We start from the raw sequence: 21,293 nt of genomic DNA on the forward strand, positions 1-21,293 counted from the left end.
TCTCTCTTTACCTAATGTAAGTCTTAAACTAAGGATATTTATATACTCCCTCCGTCCCATAGAAATAGACCAAATTCCTTTTTTCGTCCGATCCATACAAATAGTTCATATCCATTTATGGCAACTTTTTTGTCCTATTTTATCATTTATGAGCCCCACCATCCACTACATTATTTCAACTACTTTTTTCTCCTTGTCTCTTACTTTACCAATTCGGCATTAAAACCCGTGCCATCCCCAATTAGCCTATTTCTATGGGACGGAGGGAGTACTTGATTTCCTTCTTTGTGCATGAATTAGATTCTTTGTCTGGGGTTTTGAAGGCTGGATGTAGAAGGTCTCAATCTTATTATTGTCATTGTCTTAAATTAAGAATCTTTACCTACTTGATTTCCTCCTTTGTGCATGAATTAGATTCTCTGTCCCCTGGTTTAAAGGTTGGAGGTAGCAAGTCTCAGTCTTATTATTATCACTGAATCTTGTACTCACTCCGTCCATTAAAATAGAGACATTTGGGACGGCACGGGTTTTAATGCATACTTGGTAAAGTATGAGAGAGATAGAAAGGAAAAGATATTGGAGTATGTTAGTGGAGGTCATAAGAGAGAAAGATGTTACCAAAAATAGAAGTGGACTAGTTTTATGGGACGGACCAAAATGGAAAGAGTGTCTATTTTTATGGGACAGAGGGAGTATTTGTGTTATTCAGCAAATTTTTCATAATCATAACATGATATCAGTCCAGCAGATCCAGTTTGTGACCTGTGGCATTGCTCTCTGTATTAGTAGTAGGTATTGAAAGTTTAGCATTTTCAAGCAATGTGCCTACTGATTACTTTGTTTGGCAGAATGCTACCAAGAGTCTTATCAGAGTTTACCAGCAGATTGGCCCAGATTCAACTGCATTGCATGTTCTGCCAAAACTAAAGGAGATATTCGATGTGTTTGCTTTTTCTCAGAAGAACGCATATTCTGTCAATTTGGCTGGGAACATGTCAGGGTCTAAACTTAAAGTGGGTGAGTAAGATTGCATTGAAAACCGAATGGACTTGGTGTGAGTCTCCGTCTCCTTCTAATAAATTGTTGATTAAAGATGCTGATGCGTAAGCTTAGATACAAGTATAAGAAAGTGACTCTCGGCAGGTTACTTTTATATCCTCAATTTGCTTCTCTACTTGGAATAGAGAGACTCCGCCAATGCTGTGCTACTACATGGTTGCTCATTGAGCAGTTCCTTTTACGACATCATAATTGGAGGGTATGATATTTTATTCTTACTACTTTTGTTCTCATAATCTAATACTCCTATAATCTAAATTTTTTAGCCATTGCCCGAAAATATTGTGTACCCAAGCTGAAGAGGGAAATTTAACTTATAGTAATCTACTTTTGTTTGCATAATATAAGTATAATCTAAATTTCTTAGCCAATGCCTGAAAATATTGTGTACCCAAGCTAAAGAGGGAAATTTAACTTGTAGTAATCCTTTTGTTCAAAGTAGAGTAACTTACCACTAAACCAGTATGGTAATTCTTCAACAATGCTACTAAATTAAATTCAGTTATTTGCACTTAGACCTTTGTTTTTCAGTGGGAATGTGCTGGGGATTCCTATCGAAGTGTTCCAGATAGCCCAAGTGGTAGAAGACTCTCTCAGAAGGGCTCAGCATTAAAACACATCTGCTAAACTCTTACTCAATCACAGGGGAAAAAGAGTACCAAAACCATCACACCGAGTAAAAGTATGTATGAGTTGTATCAGAATCCGGCTGAGAGGATTGGAACAACTTCAAGTTTAGGAGTGCAGGAACCTTGGTATTGGTTTCCTAGTCCTGCATCTAATTAGAATGGGCTTGATTTTGCAACTCGTGCTGGAGGTCTAAAGGATGAACTTCCATGGAAAATCAGAGCATCTATCGTACAATCTGTTCGTGCACATCATGGAGCTCTGAGATCTTTGGCTGTTTGTCAGAATGAGTATACTGTTTTCACAGCAGGAGTTGTCCCAGGATTCAAAGGAAATATTCAGAAGTGCGATTTGTCAAGGGTGGACTGCATGTCAAGCTATAATGGTCATGATGAGGTTTGTGTCAATGATACCGATATGCATCTTAATAGTTTATTAGTTTTTCAGCTGCCATTAGTTTGTTAAAGATAAGTTATATCTTAGAGTTTTATTTGGATTAGGAGTCTAGTATATATCTTTATAGTTTTATTGAAGTTGAAGTCTTTTATAGAGTCTCTAAATAGGGCTTTGCTCAGAATTAAAGTTTGGTTCAACTATTTTTGCTGTGGCTTTTTCGGAGGATGGTCTCTTAGTCACAGGAGGAGTATTTAACCTTTACTCTATTCATCTTATTTTTTTCGTTCCATGTCTTCTTCATTGTTATCGTGTCACTTGTGCGACATGCTTCGTACGCGGAGATATAGTGAATGCTTATGGTAAGCCCACCTCTCACTCTGTATCAAATGGTGTGGTGAATGTACCTTGCGGGAGGGAGTATGTAGTATGTACCTTGCACGAGGGAGAACATTGACGGATTGGAGAAGGCGATTGAGGATCTGTATGCAGATGTTCGGGGAGACTTCCAGATGGTGCTCACTATCTGCGAGCACAAGCAATGGCACCTTTCCACATGGTCTAACCATCCGCCCCGCCATTGCTTGCGAAAGTTGCCCCTGCCCATGTCTTTTCCCATAGAGATTTCAACTTACAATGCAACAAGTGAACTAGCCACTCTGTTGCAGTCATGCCCTCCGCTACCGCCACCGCCACCACTACCACCTCAGCGAAGGAAATTCCATTACCTGTGGTTCCACCTCCTGACACGCTAGCACCCCTGCAGTCCAACCCTCCTCAACCACCACAACCACAACCACAATTTGGGACAACACTTTAGATGTTGTCGCCACAGCCTGCCGCAATCATGGTTAGTTTTGGTGCAATTGTGCCTCACTGTGCCACAACCACCGCCCCAACCAAAGACATTGCGCTACCTCCATTCTATCCATTGTCTTCCATCCAACTGCCCACGCCCAAGGGGCTTCGGCTCGTTATGCAGTTTTCGTTCCTTGCTCTTTGGAGTTTCAGCGGATATAAACATTGACTCCTGCTACCAAGCATGAGCCTCTTCGGTCAGTTTTCACTGAGCCTTGTGGGCAAGGCTGTTTCGACAGCTGGAGTAATGATACTGATATGAATCTTACTAGTTTATGAGTTATTTAGATGTCATTAATTTTTATACTATGTTTATCACTTAGACTTTTATTTTGTTTTCGAGTCTTTGTTTGACCAGGAGCCTATTATTTATCTTTTAGAGTTTTATTCAAGTTGCAATCTTTTATAGTCTTATAAATAGGGCTTTGTTCCCTAGTTTTGTATTATTCAGAAATAAGGTGTGGTTCAGCCTCTTCTTCGTTGTTATCATATCAATTTTGCGATGTGCTGAGATATTAGGGAATTGTTTTGGTATGCCCGTCTATCACTCCGTATAAGCCAGTAGCCTATTGGTTAAGTTACTTTTTTGTGTAATAACTTGATATCTAGATAATAACTAAGAGGTCAACCATTATGCAACATGAATGCAGCATTAACTTCTTCAATCTGTGTATTCACAAGTTTCCCTTTCTACTTTCTTTTCTTTATTCAAGTCATTAAAATAAATAACCTGAAATCTGTAGTGTAAATTCCTTTGAAGTAAACACAACCAATCCCTAAACCCTGAACTATTGATAAATTCACATCCTTTCCACAGTAACCAGTTTATGAAAGACAATATGAACTATATGCTCCCAGATTCTATCTAGTTCCTATTCTCTCTGCCTGGATGAGATATGGTGTGTGCATTTTCTGTTTTATGAAAGACAATAATGAACTATATGCTCCCAGATTCTGTCTACTTCCAATTTTCTCTGCCTGGATGAGATACCGTGTGTGCATTTTCTGTTTCTCTTGCTTCCTTTTTCCAAATGGTTCTGTTGCCAAATTATGCATAAAATTGCCATATGTCTATTTTGGATTGCATTGTCGTTACCTCTAAAGTTAATATTAACTATTCTTGCTAGGGCATGTTCTTTGTTGTGAATTTTGCTTAAGATTCTACACATTATTTAATGCATAATGGTTGGAATGATGGTTGACATTTGCATGGTCTGGTTACAGAGTTGCTTCATCTAATAAACTCCTTTAGCTTTGGTGACCCATGTGAATCCTAGAAAGACACTTGCTAGTTGGAAATTCTTATGCCTCTGTTACTGCCTGATTCCTTTGACAGGTTGTAAATGACATTTTCGATTCGGCATCCTCTGGACGTGTAGCTTCTTGTGATGGAACAGTACATATATGGAATGGCCAGACTGGAAGACTAATTTCCATGTTCTCTGAACGATCTTTGGCATCCTCGACACAATTGGCAGAAAGAGATGAAGATAACATGCTTCATTTTAATCCATTACCAAGTGGAATGCTTAGTAGTGCTATTCACGGGAATTCTTACACTACTCCGGGGTTCAGTGATAGACTTATTGTGGGTACTGGAAATGGATCTCTAAGGTACTTGAACCACAAATACATTTTGTATCCACCACATTCTTATCTAATTGACTATTTTGGGCACAGATTCATTGATGTCAATCAAGGTCAAAAACTTCATCTATGGAGGAGTGAATCTGTTGATTCTGGTTTCCCACCCCTTATATCATCTAGCTCTGTTAGAATGTCTCCCAAGGAAAGTATGGCATTTCCGTCGTGGATTGCAGCTGCGTCCAGCACTGGGCAATGTAGGCTCTTTGACTTGAGAAGTGGAAAGATTATTTCATCATGGTAGGCTCATGATGGATATGTGACAGAGGTATGGACTGGTATGAGTATCCAAATGCTTAATAGATAATAGTGTTTTGACATGAAATTTTGAATTGTTGCAGTTGGCTGCAACTGCAGATTATCAGCTTGTTTCTAGTTCTCTTGAAAAGACTCTGCGAATATGGGATTTGAGAAGGTAATCCTTGAGCTTAAGTAATTGTGTTGCTTACAGTAAGATGTTGTTTGCTTAGGGGTATAGCTAATGTATGTTGTTAGGAATTGGAGCGCGGAACAGAGGATACAGAGACGGGGTTTCGGGTTTGTGTGTGTGTGGGGGCAAAACATAATCTCAATATGTAGAAATAAAATCGGTCTTTCTTCTTTACAAAGCCCTGCCGATGAAGTAAATCTCTCTCTCTCTTGATTAGTATGTAATGCAACAGGATGGGCAGTATCGTGCGAGCCTTACATGGCAGATGGGGAATGCATCGGTTCTGTCCGCAATTACTATTCTACCCTTTTCGCGCCTTTTTCTTCTACGAACAGAAGACGGCTATTTTCATGTACGAAACACCCTGCGCTCGTATTTATTAGGAATTTCTGAGCCCACACCCTACTTTTATCGTGTACAAAATTGTAAAACAACAACAACAAAGAAAACTACTTTTTTAATGTTTTGGGAATTTCACTTAATTATATTGAAACAGTTGAATGTACCCTCCTTCATGCGGAATTGTGAAAAATGAAGGAGAAACAAGATCATTATTGAGCTTTTATATTTTTTATTCTTACCTTCCACCGTCGTCGCTGTGGTTTTGCAAATTGAATTAGTTTACATTTCCTCTCTCTCAATAAATATGAGCTCTTCATTAAACAGTATGGGTTTATGCAGTTTTATTTTATTTATCAACTAGGGAGAGAGTAAAGTACAATACTATATAAAATATAGATAAAAATATTTCTAGTTTTAGTAAGGGATAAACTTGATTCGAAAAAAAAGGTAAGTCATCTTCGAAATAAGAACTAGATTAATTTGTAGCTTGTCAAAATAAGAAGTGACTTGGACACAAAGAAACAAAGTGGCTGGGTAGATAAATGTTTGGATTTTTATGATTATTTTAAAACTGAGGTTGCTGAATATCAAAAGCTTATTACATGAAATCCAAAAACTGGGGTTGCTGGTTAAAGAATCTCTTTTTAATTGCTCTGGAACAATTAGGAACAAACTTCCTCGTCGTTAATATGTTTGCTCGCGGCATCCGCGTTCCCGAAGGCACCCCTCTCTTTCAAGAGGATTCGCGGCATGTCAAGCCCTGGTAAGGTTCTTCGCTTTGCATCGAATCATACAATATTATGCCTTGAAGAGAATCGAACTTCTATGCTCTTTAGCACGAGATATTGAGTCTCCTCCAATAAAATAAGAACAACCCTCAAATTCAAACCCCTTTTCTTACCATTAGCGAGGACTTGTGAAAATTGTAATAGGTGTCCCTGAGGCTATTCCTGTAATAGGATCGCCTCTAATAGAATTGTTGAGCGGAAGTGCTAGTGTGGCCTGTGGGATAATACAACTTAACTCATTTTTATTGGCCAAGGGAATACTACAAAGTAATAACATGAGTTGTGTATCATCTCGACAGGCTTTGGCCACAACAGGCGACAAGCATGACAGCGTACACGACGACATCAGTCTCTCTCTCTCTCATTAATTAATGTGTCACATGGGGTCTATAAACTTATTTATACGACGACATGGCCCTCTCAATCTCTCTCTATTTCATTAATTCTCATACGATAGGGCTATAAGTTATTTACATTTACTAAATTATATTTTGTCATTTATGCACAAAAACAGAGGAATATATATTCATTTATACATTTACACCCTATATTAATTTATGCACTACTCACACGAATTCAGACACATTACATTGGCGCCCCAGTTCGTGGGGCGAACAGTCTAGGAGTGCTTAAACGGTTCTTCAGTTCTCGGTTAATCGGTACTGGAATCAGAACCGGCCGGTTAATTGAGGAACCAGGAACTGGAAACCAATTCCGGTTTCAGTATGGGTTCCATTTATTAAAAAAAACAGTTTCAGTTCTAACCGGAACCGATCGGTTCCTAACTAGGAACTAGATTACAATTCAATTTTATTTTATTTTTATAAGTTAATATACTAATAAATCTAACTTAATTGAATTAATATTGAATTGAAATAAAATAATTTGAAATAGTGAGTGATTTTTTAGATTTAAACCATGTTAAATTTGCGAACTCTATTTTCCGAAGTATTGAGAATGTTTAAACCGTGATGATTTGATACGATTATTTCCTTAATCCAATTTAGATGAATAAACCACAATAAGTATGTTTTTCATCTCCAAAAAAAGCTTAAATAAATACAATATCATTTCATATGATAGAAATTCAACTTTGTAACAAATTTGATGTAACAATTTGTTCAACATACGATTTTAACATGTTTGTGAATAATTTATTAATTATCCGTTTTAAACCAGAAAGTCACTAAAAGATCAATTAATATTGAAAATTCCATTGAATATTTGTTTAGCCAAAAAAGGGAAAATGGATATCAATTTTAAAACTCTTTTTTTTAAATGCAAAATTTTAGAACTTTTTTTAAAGAATTTCCAATATAAACTAGTGTGACCTACTATTTGTTAATTCATTTAATGATAATAGTATTACATTGACATCACACTTAGTCTTACCCCATCAATTAAGGACATGAATATTATTGTATTGTTAATTTGTATTTTTTGTGTGTTTATTTGAATTTTTAGGTATTATTTGTTATATTTCTAGACGTTGGATTATTATTATTTTAATATTGAATTAATTAAAATTACAAATAAATTCGGATTAAAATTACACATCGGTTCCGGTTCGAAACCAGAACTAACCGGTTCTTAACCGGCTGGTTCCAATCGGTTCCGGTTCTGGATTTTAAGAAATATTGAAACCAGTTAACGGTCAACCGGTCCGGTTAGAACCGGAACCGGCTGAATAAGCAGGCCTAGCGAACACCGCATTGGCCCACTGCCTGAATTTTTTTTCGAATCGCCCCTGGGCATCCTGCTCTACTAGGAACACTACTCCTAGCAAGTCGAGTAAGCGTTGAAATGATAAATAGCTACATCATAAGCTTCAACCATCAAATTTTCTCCAGAGCAACGTAATGTGTCCTAATGAAATGATCTTCTAGTTATTGCTTTTTCGACGCCATCTTATTTCGTTTCTGCTACTTCTTTTATATATTTGAGCTTAGGTACTTATTTATTAATTTTTAAATACTGTCAATTCTTTCTTTTCAAATAATTTTACTTTTATTCTTTTTTTTTGGTAATGAAAGTGTTGAAATCGTACTTGGTTAAATGACTTTGACTATTAATAAATGTTACAAGACATTTAATTTTGTGAAATTAAATGCAATAGCCACGATCTACGTTCCGAGTAGATGACTGTAGTATATTAATTTTCTCACATTCGATTCCCGGTGAGTGAGAAATAATATATTAAAGTTGGTCACAATAAAGCTAAAAATGAGCTATGAGAAAAACTAAGGGATTAAATAAGTGTTAATTATCCCACATCGGAGATGATAAACTTCTTTGATGAAGTATTTAATAAAATGAATTATTATGTGTAATAATTATCGTGGAACAAGACGGGTGACAGAGCCCACACGCGCGCACACGCGCGCGCCGCCGCCCGCCCGCCTACAAGTCGCGCGCCGCGCACCGTGCCCCGTGCCCCGTGCACCGGGTGTCGGGTGCCTTGTGCCTTGGATCTTGACAATTGGTCTTTGGGATGTTCTTTGGAGCTGGTCGTTGAGCGTGGTTCAAGCTCCGCTTATTCATTTTAGACCACCCCAAACTCCACGCTATCCCCGACGGGTCTGGTCCACGTCATGTTCCTGCTGGACCCCGATGCATAATGGGAGACAAAAGGACCCCGACGTATAACGGGAGACAAAAGGTCCCCGATGGACCCCGACGGTCCATGGTGTATCCCGTCGTGTAGAATGTCCAGGTGTATCGTGTCTCTTTAGCTCCCAATGGCTAGTGCACCAGTAAATAACCCCCGGCGGTTACAGTCAAGCCATCATGACATACATAAAGACTGTTGACTCCATCAATGCCTCTGCGGGTGGACTTGGCCTAAAAATAGGCATGCATCCATTGCATTCATAACAGAACATACACAAGCATTCTTGCATACACGCTCTCTCCCTCTCTGCATAATCTTCCCGTCGAAGCTCTGCCCCCGCCTTACTCCCGTTCGCCGGAGCTTTGCTGCTAGCGGTGCTGCTACTTCAGAGACGAAGTCGTTTTATCTTTGGGGACGACACGCCAAACCGAGAGCACTATCGGGGCGTATCTCGTCTTGCGGAAAGGGGACTCCTCGACTCAACTTACCGCTTTCCACAGATTTTTCCGTGTAATTTTTAGTTGTTTCCGTGTAATCTTCATTGTTTTATTTTCTGTGCAATTTTCGCCCGGCAAGTCTGTATCTCATTTTCTAACAATTGCAAGAAGATATAATCTTGCCACTAAAGGAATTTACACACACCAACTGAACTTAATCAACACCTTTGCTTGGAGATGTCGACTGACCCATCTACCGCCGCTGCCACCGTTCCATCCACGTCCCCCGTTGCACCCGTCAACACGTCGTCGGACATAACGATGATTCCGACTCCTGGCTTCTCAACTTTTTCCTCAACAACCCCTTGGGTGTTTGACAACCTCTTTGGGACGGTTTCCGGATTCACTTCGAGTGGATCGGTCGGTTCCACTTTCAGTGGTTCCATTGGATCCTTCATCGGGTCGAGTGTCGGGGCCTTCAGGCACGGCACGGGTGTTGGATCCTTCGGGGGCAGCACAGGTGCTAGCTCATTCGGGGGCAGCACGGGTGCTGGATCCATCGGGGTCGGCACAGGTGCTGGATCCTTCGGGGTTGGCACAAATGCGGGGACTGCACCATATTCACCACAATATAATGGTGTTGCAGAACGCATGAATCGAACTCTCAAAGAGATGATGAATGCGTTACTGATCAGTTCGGGGATGCCCCAGAACATGTGGGGGGAAGCTGTTTTGACAGCCAACTACATCCTAAACAAAATCCTACGCAAAGGTAAAGACGTTACTTCTTATGAGTTGTGGAAGGGAAGGAAGTCATCCTACAAATACCTCAAAGTGTGGGGGTGTTTGGCAAAGATGATGGTTCCTCCGCCCAAAGAAGTTACAATCGGTCCTAAAACGGTTGACTGCATCTTCATTGGGTATGCACTTAATAGTAGTGCATATCGATTTGTTGTCCACAAGTCTAAAATACCGACTGTGACCGTGGGAACAACAATCGAGTCAAGAAATGCTGTATTTCTTGAAAATATATTTCCTCGCAAAGAAAAAGGAAAATATTGCACCCAATTCTGAGACGAGAATTAAGGATGAAGCCACTAGTTCTGAATCAGTGGATGAAGATCCAGAATCGCGCAAGCGAACAAGGCCTGATCCAAACGATGCGGTACCAAGACGTGGTAGCAGGGTCAGAACACCAAAGACATTTGGTCCTGACTATATTGCATTTATGTTGGATGAAGAACCAACATCGATAAAAGTAGCCTTTGCTGGCCCAGACGGGTTGCATTGGAGAGAAGCTGTTCAAAGCAAAATTGATTCAATTTTGCTAAACCACACGTGGGTGTTGGTTGATCAACCTGAAGGTGCTAAACATTTAGGATGCAAATGGGTCCTTAAAAGAAAGTTTAAGGCCGATGGAACAGTGGACAAGTATAAAGGTAGACTGGTAGTCAAAGGCTTTAAACAAAAGGAATGGTACGATTTCTTCGATACCTACTCACCTGTAACGAGGATTACATCAATACGAGTGCTTCTTGCGATTGCTGCTGTACACAATCTTGACATTCATCAAATGGATGTTTAGACTGCGTTTTTAAATGGTGACCTTGAAGATGAAATCTATATGGAACAACCTGAAGGTTTTATAGTACATGGACAAGAGAAAAAGGTATGCAAACTGGTTAAATCCCTCTATGGATTGAAACACGCGCCGTTGCAGTGGCACTTAAAATTTGATAACGTGATGTTATCAAATGGATTTAAAATCAACGAATGTGACAAATGTGTCTACATTAAGAACACTGATAATGGATACGTTATAGTGTCTCTGATAAGACTAATTTCATGCATTGATTAAGGGGTTAAATTCATGCATTTACGGGGTCTAACACATCTTTTTAAGCCAAGTGTGTAGAGAGTTTGCCAGGTCTAGGTAACACCGTCCTCGTGAAGGGTGAAGATACAATTATTGCTTTCGTTTTATTTTGCAGTCGTGAATTTCACCGAGCTTCGCCGTTCGAAGCTCGGTTCTGTTTCTGTTGAATTTCCGTTATCTATGCAATTTTCTGTTTCTGAATTTACCTTGCTGCTATTGATTTCAATTATGGATGCAATTGGTTTTGAATTTACCATAGTTACTGAACTGGATGTTTGATTTCTGCGTTGGTTTACTGAGTTTGAGTGGAAGTATTGGAAGTTTGTGTTGATCGGAGCAGATCTGTTGAATCGAAAGTTATGGAGTAGATTTTGTTGGTTGTTGGGTTCAGAATGCTTGGATCCGGAGTAGATGAAGCATCCGACGTCTGGATCTGAAACAGACTTGATCGTGGTTGATGCCTAGTTTACGTGTTTTCGTTTCATTCCGTCTAGTATATGTAGATCTGTTTTATTTCCGGCTAATAGCAAGTTTCCGACGTCCGCATTTTTACATTCTGTTTGAATATGGAAAAGTGCTCTGTTTTCTTCATCTTCGCGTGTGATTCAGGTAATGAAATGCAGGTAGTTGTTAGTTAAATCCTTAGTTTGTTATTTGCAGCATTTATTCCGTACTTGCTGTTTCTGGACGATGGTCCCCGCTGTTTACTCACTTTCTGTCTAGCTTGATTAGGAAGCTATTTGCTTGGTCTAAAAAGTTAGTTTAATATCTCACAGTTATGAGAAAGTTCAATGTCAGCATGATGTTTTCAGTTTCCTAGGTCCATAGTTTAATTCGTTCCTAGGTCTAGTAGTAGTTACACCTCAACCGAAATTTGCGTGGTAGCAGCCATTCATCTTTCCAAAGTCTTCTAAATGCTTTCTTACGCGTCCATCTTCGCGGGATCGATCCCTGCTTCCATGTACTAATTCATAGTATAGCGGGTTGAGGTGCACGGGAAAGATGTTTGCTTCTATGAGGTAAGTAGAGCGGAACCCCTAGTTAAGCCGGAACAGGATGTTGTCGAAGCTGTTGCTAGTGTTATGTATGAGGAGATGAAAACGGAAGTAAGTGCGATGCACAAGGAATTGGGTGAAGTTAGAAAGGAAATGAGTATGATGCAAACGACGCTCAATGACATTCGGACGGAGATGACCGAGATGTGGAAAGAATTCGGAGGAGTCAGGGAGGAGATGCAGGCTCTCAAGGGGCGCACCATTGTCTTGGTGGGAAAGTCATCTACACAGAACGATCATATGGCGGAAGCAGTCAACTTGATGATGATGATGACAAAGTTGCTGAAGGAGAAATTTCCCGAGCCCCAAATGAAATTGCCTGCTGGACCTAGCAGTGTGCCCAAGCAGCCAGGGCAAGGAAGTTCTTCCATCCAGCAGCCCCCACCAGCGTCCAAGCCCTTGACAGCCCCGTCTGCATCGAAGCCCGTGTTAGTTAAGAAGCTATTGTCTAGACCGAGTTAGAAGGAGGAGAATAAGCCGGAGTCGCCGGCGAGGAAGAAAACAAAAGCGACCCGACCCTATGTTCCACCCCAGTTTGGTTCCCGAGGGGGCCAAACCCCGAATTGAGACCCCCTTGACCAAGTAACTTTACTTTCAGTATTTCTTTATTTTCTTTCTGCTTTTATATGTTTATGTGTTTGCTGTTTTTTTTATGTTTGCCGTGTTGTTTTTGTGCCAACATGCCTTGTGATGTATATATTTGTCTGCGTTTTATGTGTCTTCTTCAACAAGTTTGTGTTTCTTTTGGGCATGTTTTGGTTTTTGTTCTGTTGTAATCTCTCCCACTTAGCCCGTTGCTCGGTCTAAGTGTGAGAAGTTTGTTTCGTTTGGGTGTGCTTGTACATATTGGTTGTTTTGTTATTTTTTTTGTTTGTTGTGGTCTGTTTGTACTTCCATGTTCCCCCCTTCACTGGGATAGCTTGGGGACAAGCCTGAGTGAAGTGGGAGGGGGAGGGAGTCGTACAGTTCCTGTTTACTGTGAATAGTTGTCTTTAGGTCTAGGATTTTGCTTTTGTGTGTCGCATGAGCTAGCGAATATAATAAGGCAAGATTCCCTAAGTAAGAGCAATTGAAGATAGGATGCATGTCAACTTTGAGGCCTTTTTCCTTAATAAGCTGAATTCGGTTTGAATAAGTAAGAACGATAGAGGATGCCTTAGATGACTTAGTTGTGAAGCCCCACTTTAAAAGTGAGTTATAAGCCTATACACTTTGAGCTAACTTGTATAAAAAGGGGCCGCCACTTGATGCTTAGGGAGTAGAGTCAGAAGGAGAGAAAATAAAAATATGGGTTCTAGAGGTATAAGCTGGACGAAGTCCAGGGGAGGAATAAAAATTAAAAAATATATATATAATCGGAGGTATAAGTTGGACGAAGTCCAGGGTAAAAAGGAAATATCCCTAAAGGGAGAAGAAAATGAAAAAATATTCTAAGGACAGGAAGCAATAGTTACCTGACCCATGAAGTTAAAAAGGGAGATTGTAGGAAGGAGATACTCTCATAACCCGATGCATCAGTGGTATAACATTGACTTAAGAGTGATTCGATCCTGACATCCCTGGTGAGGAATGAGTGATCGAGTGAATCCAACAATTAGGAAGTCAATAGGTTATCTTGACGAACTGACAGACCGATTAGGTAGAAGAGGGAAAAAGGGAGGATTTGGAGACTGTAGATGAATTGGATAGACCTTAAGCTTGTGGGGACGACTGGCTAAAAGTTGAAGCTAGTTCATGCCTTTGTGTTTTCTTTGTGTTTTTCTTTAAGTGTTTATTTTTGTTAGTCTGTTAATGTGACTAGGTCTAGGAGTTTGTGTTTTTACTTTTGTAGAGTCGGTCATAGGACAATCATGCATTGAAATTCGCCTTATTTCTTTTTTTCATCTTTATACTTGAGGACAAGTATGGTTTAAGTGTTAGCAGTTTGATAAGGCTAATTTCATGCATTGATTAAGGGGTTAAATTCATGCATTTACGGGGTCTAACACATCTTTTTAAGCCAGGTGTGTAGAGAGTTCACCAGGTCTAGGAAGAAGAAAAGGACGTTTGCATGGCGCAAGGAAATGGCGATAAAAGTGAGCATTGTGGAGGAAATGACTAGACGGAGGAGATCACTGATGTTGAAGGGCAGAATAGAGATTTCTGTGAAAGCTTCTAGAAGATCAAACCCGCACCTATATAAGGAAGAGAGCATGCATTTTAGAAAAAGGGGATCTTCTGGTAAAAAGACTCTAGACAGGGAGCTCTCGTCTCTCGGCACTTTTGGCTCTCTTAGCTCACTCGCCATACTCTACACACTTGTTTTATCGGGAACTTGAGGGGTTTTCGGGTTCATTTTCATTTTGCTATTAAGTAGTTGGGTAACACCGACCTCGTGAAGGGCGAAGATACAATTATTGCTTTCGTTTTATTTTGCAGTCGTGAATTTCACCGAGCTTTGCCGTTCGAAGCTCGGCTCTGTTTTCTGTTGAATTTCCGTTATCTATGCAATTTTCTGTTTCTGAATTTACCTTGCTGCTGTTGATTTCTGACATTGAACTTTCTCATAACAGCGAGATATTAAACTAACTTCTTAGACCAAGCAAATAGCTTCCTAATCTAGCTCCATGTCTAAAGTCCCCCAGGGAGAAGATCCCCTTTTTCTAAAATGCATGCTCTCTTCCTTATATAGGTGCAGGTTTGATCTTCTAGAAGCTTTCACAGAAATCTCTATTCTGCCCTTCAGCATCCGTGATCTCCTCCGTCTAGTCATTTCCTCCACAATGCTCACTTTTATCGCCATTTCCTTGCGCCATGCAAACGTCCTTTTCTTCTTCCTAGACCTGGCGAACTCTCTATACACCTGGCTTAAAAAGATGTGTTAGACCCCGTAAATGCATGAATTTAACCCCTTAATCAATGCATTAAATTAGCCTTATCAGTCTCTATGTTGATGATATGTTAATCATGGGTAGTAACACCAGAGTGATTAACGACACGAAAACCATGTTAAAGAGAAACTTCGACATGAAGGATAATGATCTAGCCGATGTAATTCTTGGAATGAAATTCTAAGAACATCCGAAGGAATCACCTTAACACAATCTCATTATGTTGAGAAAGTATTAAAGAGGTTCAACGCCTATGATGGCACCCCGGCTAAGATGCCTATAGAGCTCAATGTTCATTTGAGCAAGAACAGGGGTGAGCCCATTGCACAAGAAGATTATGCACGGGTCATTGGATGCATTATGTATCTTACTAATTGCACTCGACCTGATATTGCTTGCGCAGTGAACAAGTTGAGTCATTATACGAGCAATCCAAGCAAAAAGCATTGGAAAGCTCTTGTAAGAGTTTTGAGGTATCTCAAGTATACTCAAAATCATGGGTTACACTTTTCGAGATACCCCCGGTACTTGAAGGGTACTGCTATGCAAACTGGATATCCGATAACAAAGACTCACTTTCAACAAGTAGATATGTCTTTACTATTGGGGGTGGTGTTGTCTCGTGGAAATCCACGAAATAGATATGTATAGCCCGATCCACCATGGAATCTGAATTCATAGCTTTAGATAAAGCTGCGGAAGAACCCGAATGGCTTAAAAACTTCCTTGAAGATATTCTATGTTGGTCAAAGCCCGTTCCTCCAGTGTTAATTCACTGTGATAGCCGAGCCGCTATTGAGATGGCAAACAGTGGCATGTACAATGGTAAGTCTCGACACATCTATCGACGACATAATACCATGAGACATTTGATCACAACAGGGGTGATTATAATTGACTACGTGAAGTTATTGGATAATCTAGTGGATCCGCTAACCAAAGGGTTAAATCGTGATCAAATGAATAAATTGCTAGAGGGAATGGGTTTGAAATCCACAAACTAAAGAATTGTCATAGTGGTAACCCAACCATGATGACTGGAGATCCCAAGAACTTGGTTCGATGGGAAAACTAAGCTATAAGAGTTCGTGTGAACACTCATCTACATCTATTCCCTAGAGAGTAATAGAGTATTGAAAAAACTTGTCTAGTCGTGAGGTTAAGTTTATGACTTTTAATGATCCCTAAAGGATCTCGTTGAGATGAAGTTCTTAAGGAGACCGAGTATGGTAAAATACTTAACGAGGAATCACCTATGTAAGTGTGAAGAGTGGGGCCACTTCACACAATACACTTATGAATCCAAAGTGGTGTCCAAGGCCTGAAATGGACACAAAACATGAGAACGAATAAGGTTGAGGTGTTTAAGTGTTAACATCATTGTCTCGGTGGACTTGGCCTATAAATAGGCATGCATCCATTGCATTCTAGATAGAACATACACAAGTATTCTTGCATACACGCTCTTTTCCTCTCTTCATAATCTTCTCGTCCAAGCTCTGCCCCGCCTTACTCCCGTTCGCCGGAGCTTTGCTGCTAGCGGTGCTGCTACTTCAGAGCCGAAGCCGTTTTATCTTTGGGGCGACACCCCAAACCGAGAGCACTACCGGGGCATATCTCGTCTTGCGGAAAGAGGACTCCTCGACTCGGCTTACCACTTTCCACAAGTTTTCCATGTAATTTGTTCAGTTATTTTCCGTGTAATTTTCCTTTATTTCCCGTGTAATTTTTCGCCCGGTAAGGTTGTATCTCATTTTCTAACATGCATTTATGGTGGTGTAGTCATGAATGTGGAGCCAATGAAGTGTTTGTTTTGGGTGAAAGTAGCCTAGGGTTGCCCACATCTTCTTGTGGGAGGTCATAAATCCCCAAAGAGGATTCCTCCCACTTTACACTTTTCTTTCCTTTTCTTACCTCTCCACTAAACTCCTTTTGAGCCTAGTTTTTGTGGCTAGCTCAACCTATCCTTTTTTTCTTATCTAAAAAAATTGGAGTCAAACACTATTTTGGGTATTTCTTGGGCACATGGAAGGATTCTCTCACAAGAATCCTTATCAGTTGGTATCAGAGCCTAGTTGCCTAGTAAGTGTTTGATTATATGCCTCTATAAAATTTCCTTTTCTTTGTTTTTCCTTGTTTTAGCCTATGTTTGTTTATTTGTCTATTATTGTTGGATTGAGCTGATTTTTTGTGTGTACGAACCTTGATATATGAACTATTTACCTGCAGAATTTCAACCCAAAATTCCATCATTTGATAGGTCAAATTAATGTGTGAAGTTACTGCCCTGTTTTGTGCCCTAATTTGACAGATTTGGGGAAAACGTAAAATCGAGGGTATTCTCGAAAATCTGCTATATTTAGGATATTTTTCCCTCTCTCTAAACCCTCTAATCTTGTTATCTACCAAGTTTCATCAATTTTGGGGTTGGGTAGCCATATCAAAAAAATTCCTAAAGATCAGCCAAGAGTTACATGAATTTTCAGCTCAACTAAGTTTGTTTGTTAGCTTCCTTAGGCATTGAACTTTACTTTCACATGCTTGATTGAATTTACTTACATGGTTATATTGCCTACGTGTATACCTTGATTGATTTGTCATTGCACTTACATTTGGGAATTTGGATCGAGAGTGAGTGATAATAGCCCCACTATATTCTAAACCTACCGAGTGACATTAGTGAGTGACTTGGGGGGGTTGGGATGTTACCATTGGGGTGAGTTAGGTTCTTAAATCTCCCTTCTTGTTTTACTAACCATAGGACTAGTTCCTAGTTTATTTTTCTTTCTTAATGTAGGTACCATTTTGAATGCCACCTCGTACTAGATCCAGCACGATGGGGGATTCGCAACCGGAGGGAGTTGAACTGGGTGCGAGCACGAGTCATAATTTGGCAGGGGATGAGTTGACAAGCTTGATGACAAAAATTATGGAGGATTTGAGGGATCTAAAAGAAGGCCAAACAACAATGCATGTCACTCAAGATGCTATGTTCGGGGATTTGAAGGAACTCAAGGAGAACCAAATATCCGTCCATGAAAACCAAGATTTTCTCCACAACGAGCTCAACGCTTTGAAGGCCTTGCGACTATCAAGGTCAAACACCCCTAGGAGCAACCCCACACATCACAATCCCTCTAAGGGGAGTAATGGAGAGGAAGAGCCCTATGGTTGGTACGATCATGGGGGGGTGGAGGACATGGAGGAGGACGAAATGAGAATAGGAATGGTAGGTTTGGGAACATGATGGGCGGAAGAGGGAATGGAAACATGGGGACCATGGGTGGGATGGTAGGCATAGAAGAAATACAAACTATGAGGAGGAGGAGATGGAGCCGAGGTATGACGATCCCACCAAATCTATCAAACACACATTTCCCGAGTTCCACGACAAGTTTGATCCCGAAACCTACTTGGAATGGGAGTCCCAAATGAGTAAAATTTTCTCACTTCATAACTTTTCGGAAGGTGATAAGGTGAAGGTGGCCATGGCCGAGTTTTGTGGCAATGCAGATACATAGTGGAATGATACGATGAGGAGGAGAATGACTGTTAGGGGAGGAGAAGTGGGTTCGTGGGCGGAGTTGTATGAGCTCATGAGGACTACCTTTGTGCCAAAGTCTTATTTCCTCCAGCTTCGAGGGGAGCTTCAAGATTTGAAGCAATGGACAAAGAGCGTAATGGAGTACTACTATGAACTCCTATCATTGATGAGCAAGGTAGGAGCGGAGGAGGGAGAAGAGGCGACTCAAGATGGATTTATCCATGGCCTTAACATCAACTTGAAGCACAAAGTGCAAGTGGAAGCATTGAGGGGAATTACCTTAGATGAGGTGATTCGGTTTGCCGACACTTTTGAGAGGCAAAGTAAAGAGTTGATTTCTAGTCGGACTAAATGAGTGTCTAGCCAAACCGGGGGAGGGACAGGGCCTAGCTAGTGGAGCGCCCCCGACAAGAAGGTGGAAAACACGGCTAATCCAAATAGCCAAGGGAGGCCGACCGTGAAGGCTTTACCGGGCCTCAACCTATTAAAGCTATAGCCCCTATGGAAGACAAGAGGTTCAATGTTTCAAGTGCAAGGGGTATGGCCATTATGCACGTGAGAGCCCAAACCAACGAGTAATGGTTATCGGGCAAGATGGTAGCGTGTATAGTGAGGAAGACGAAGAAGAAGGAGAAGTTGTGGGTACTAAAGAAGTGAGCCCGGACACCGACATAGCTTTCTCTTGTAGCGAGGATGAAGATACACCCTTGAGGGCTATGCTTGTACTCTGAATGCTCAATGTATAACCCAACCTTGAGGAACATAAGGAGCAAATGTGCAACATCTTTCATATAAAGTGTAAGGTGAAATCCAAGACGTGCTTGGTCATCATAGATGGAGGGAGTTGTACTAATGTGGTGTGTGACCGGTTGGTGGCCAAATTGGGATTGAAGGTCCTTAAACACCCAAACCCCTACAAATTGCAATGGTTGGGTCATTCCGGGGAGCTGAAGGTGAAGGCTCAATGCAAAGTTTCATTGAAGATTGGGGAAGTTGAAGAAGAAATCCTATGTGATATCATTCCTATGACGACATGTCTTGTTTTGCTAGGGAGGCCATGTGAGTTTGATAGAAGGGTCTAATAAAATGGCTTCACAAATGAGTATTTCTACATGCTCAACGGGGTGAAGGTTCGTTTGAAGCCATTGCTACCTAGTGTCGTGTTTGAGGCAAGCCAACATCTACAAATGGAAAGAGAGAGAGAGATAGGGAAAAAATGCTAGTAAAAGAATGTGAGCTAAAAAAGCCAAGTGAGAGTGGGGGTGGTGAGAGAAAAATAAAAGTTTCCAAAGGAGAGCACCCACAAACAAGAGAGGGAAAGGAATGTTTGTTAGCTAGTAAAACCGACCTTGGGTGGGAACTAAAAAATTACCTCTTCATTCTCCTCATGGTCCGTCAGGATTTTTGCTTAGCTATTAACTATTACCCGTGTCCTTTGATTGTCTAAAGTGTGTTGTGGGAATTTGAAGATGTATTCACGGAGGAACTCTCGAGTGAACTTCCTCCCATGAGAGAGATCGAGCATCAAATTGATTTTTTACCCGGATCGTCACTCCCAAACCGGGCCGCATACAAGGTGAATCCCAAGGAGACACAAGAGCTACAAAGGTAAGTCGAGAAACTCCTTGCCAAAGGTCTAATTCGTGAATCTATATCTCCTTGTGCCGTACCCGTCATTATTGTACCTAAGAAAGACGATAGTTGGAGGATGTGTGTAGATTGTAGGGCAATTAACAAAATCACCATCAAATATAGGCACCCTATACCTAGGTTGGACGACATGTTAGAGGATCTTTGTGGCTCTATATGTTTCTCTAAAATTGATTTGGCTAGTCGATACCACCAAATTCGCATGAAACAAGGAGATGAATGGAAAAATGCTTTTAAAACCAAATTTGGCTTGTATGAATGGCTTGTGATGCCCTTTGGTTTAACTAATGCCCCTTCTATATTCATGCGGTTGATGAATCATGTGCTTCGTCCTTTCATTGGAAAATTTGTGGTGGTATATTTTGATGATATCTTGATTTATAGTCACAGTGTTGAAGAGCATGCTAGTCATCTTAGGAATATGCTTGAAGTGTTGAGAATGCATGCTTTATATGACAAGTTGCCTAAATGCACTTTTTGTATTGAGGAAGTTGTGTTTCTTGGTTTTGTTGTGGGAAAGGAAGGAGTGCGGGTAGATGAAGAGAAGGTGAAAGCCATTAGGGAATGGCCAACACCTAGGAATGTGAGTGAGGTTAGGTCTTTTCATGGCCTTGCTAGCTTCTATAGGAGGTTTGTTAGGGATTTTTCTACAAAAGCTTCAGCGAGAGGAATAGAACATACTCCGATGTTTGCGACAAACCGTTGTCTCCACTGTCCTAAAACATCACAGAAAAGTACTCCCCCATATGCACTGCCGGTCCCATTTTCTAAGGAAGCATCCGTGTTCAGCTTCAACATAGTCGACAATGGTGGTTGCCAGAAGGCTGTCACTGATTGTCTCAGCAAACGCTCACCCACTACAGCAGCCATTCTCGCATCCTCCACATTCTTTGCCATAATTATAGTTTGTGTTATAACGGCTTCGGAGCTCAATCTTTCATTATTCAAACGCAAGCACACATTTTCTTCCAAATGTTCCAACACCCCACTCCAAAGATGGTGCACCATTTCACCCCACTTCCGGTTTGAAGTTTAGAGTTGATGTTGTGAATCATCCAGTCATTTAGGTGGAGGGTGGGATCAAAGAAGCCCTCAAGACCACAACACTG

General features: G+C 40.7%; 1 pseudogene; it reads left to right on the plus strand.

The window, feature by feature from the left end:
* The first annotated feature begins 730 nt into the window (after nucleotides 1–730).
* On the plus strand, nucleotides 731–5,224 carry LOC121776808 (annotated as a pseudogene).
* Nucleotides 5,225–21,293: the final 16,069 nt, after the last annotated feature.

This window comes from Salvia splendens, chromosome 18, assembly GCF_004379255.2.
Source record: "Salvia splendens isolate huo1 chromosome 18, SspV2, whole genome shotgun sequence".
Lineage (NCBI taxonomy): Eukaryota > Viridiplantae > Streptophyta > Magnoliopsida > Lamiales > Lamiaceae > Salvia > Salvia splendens.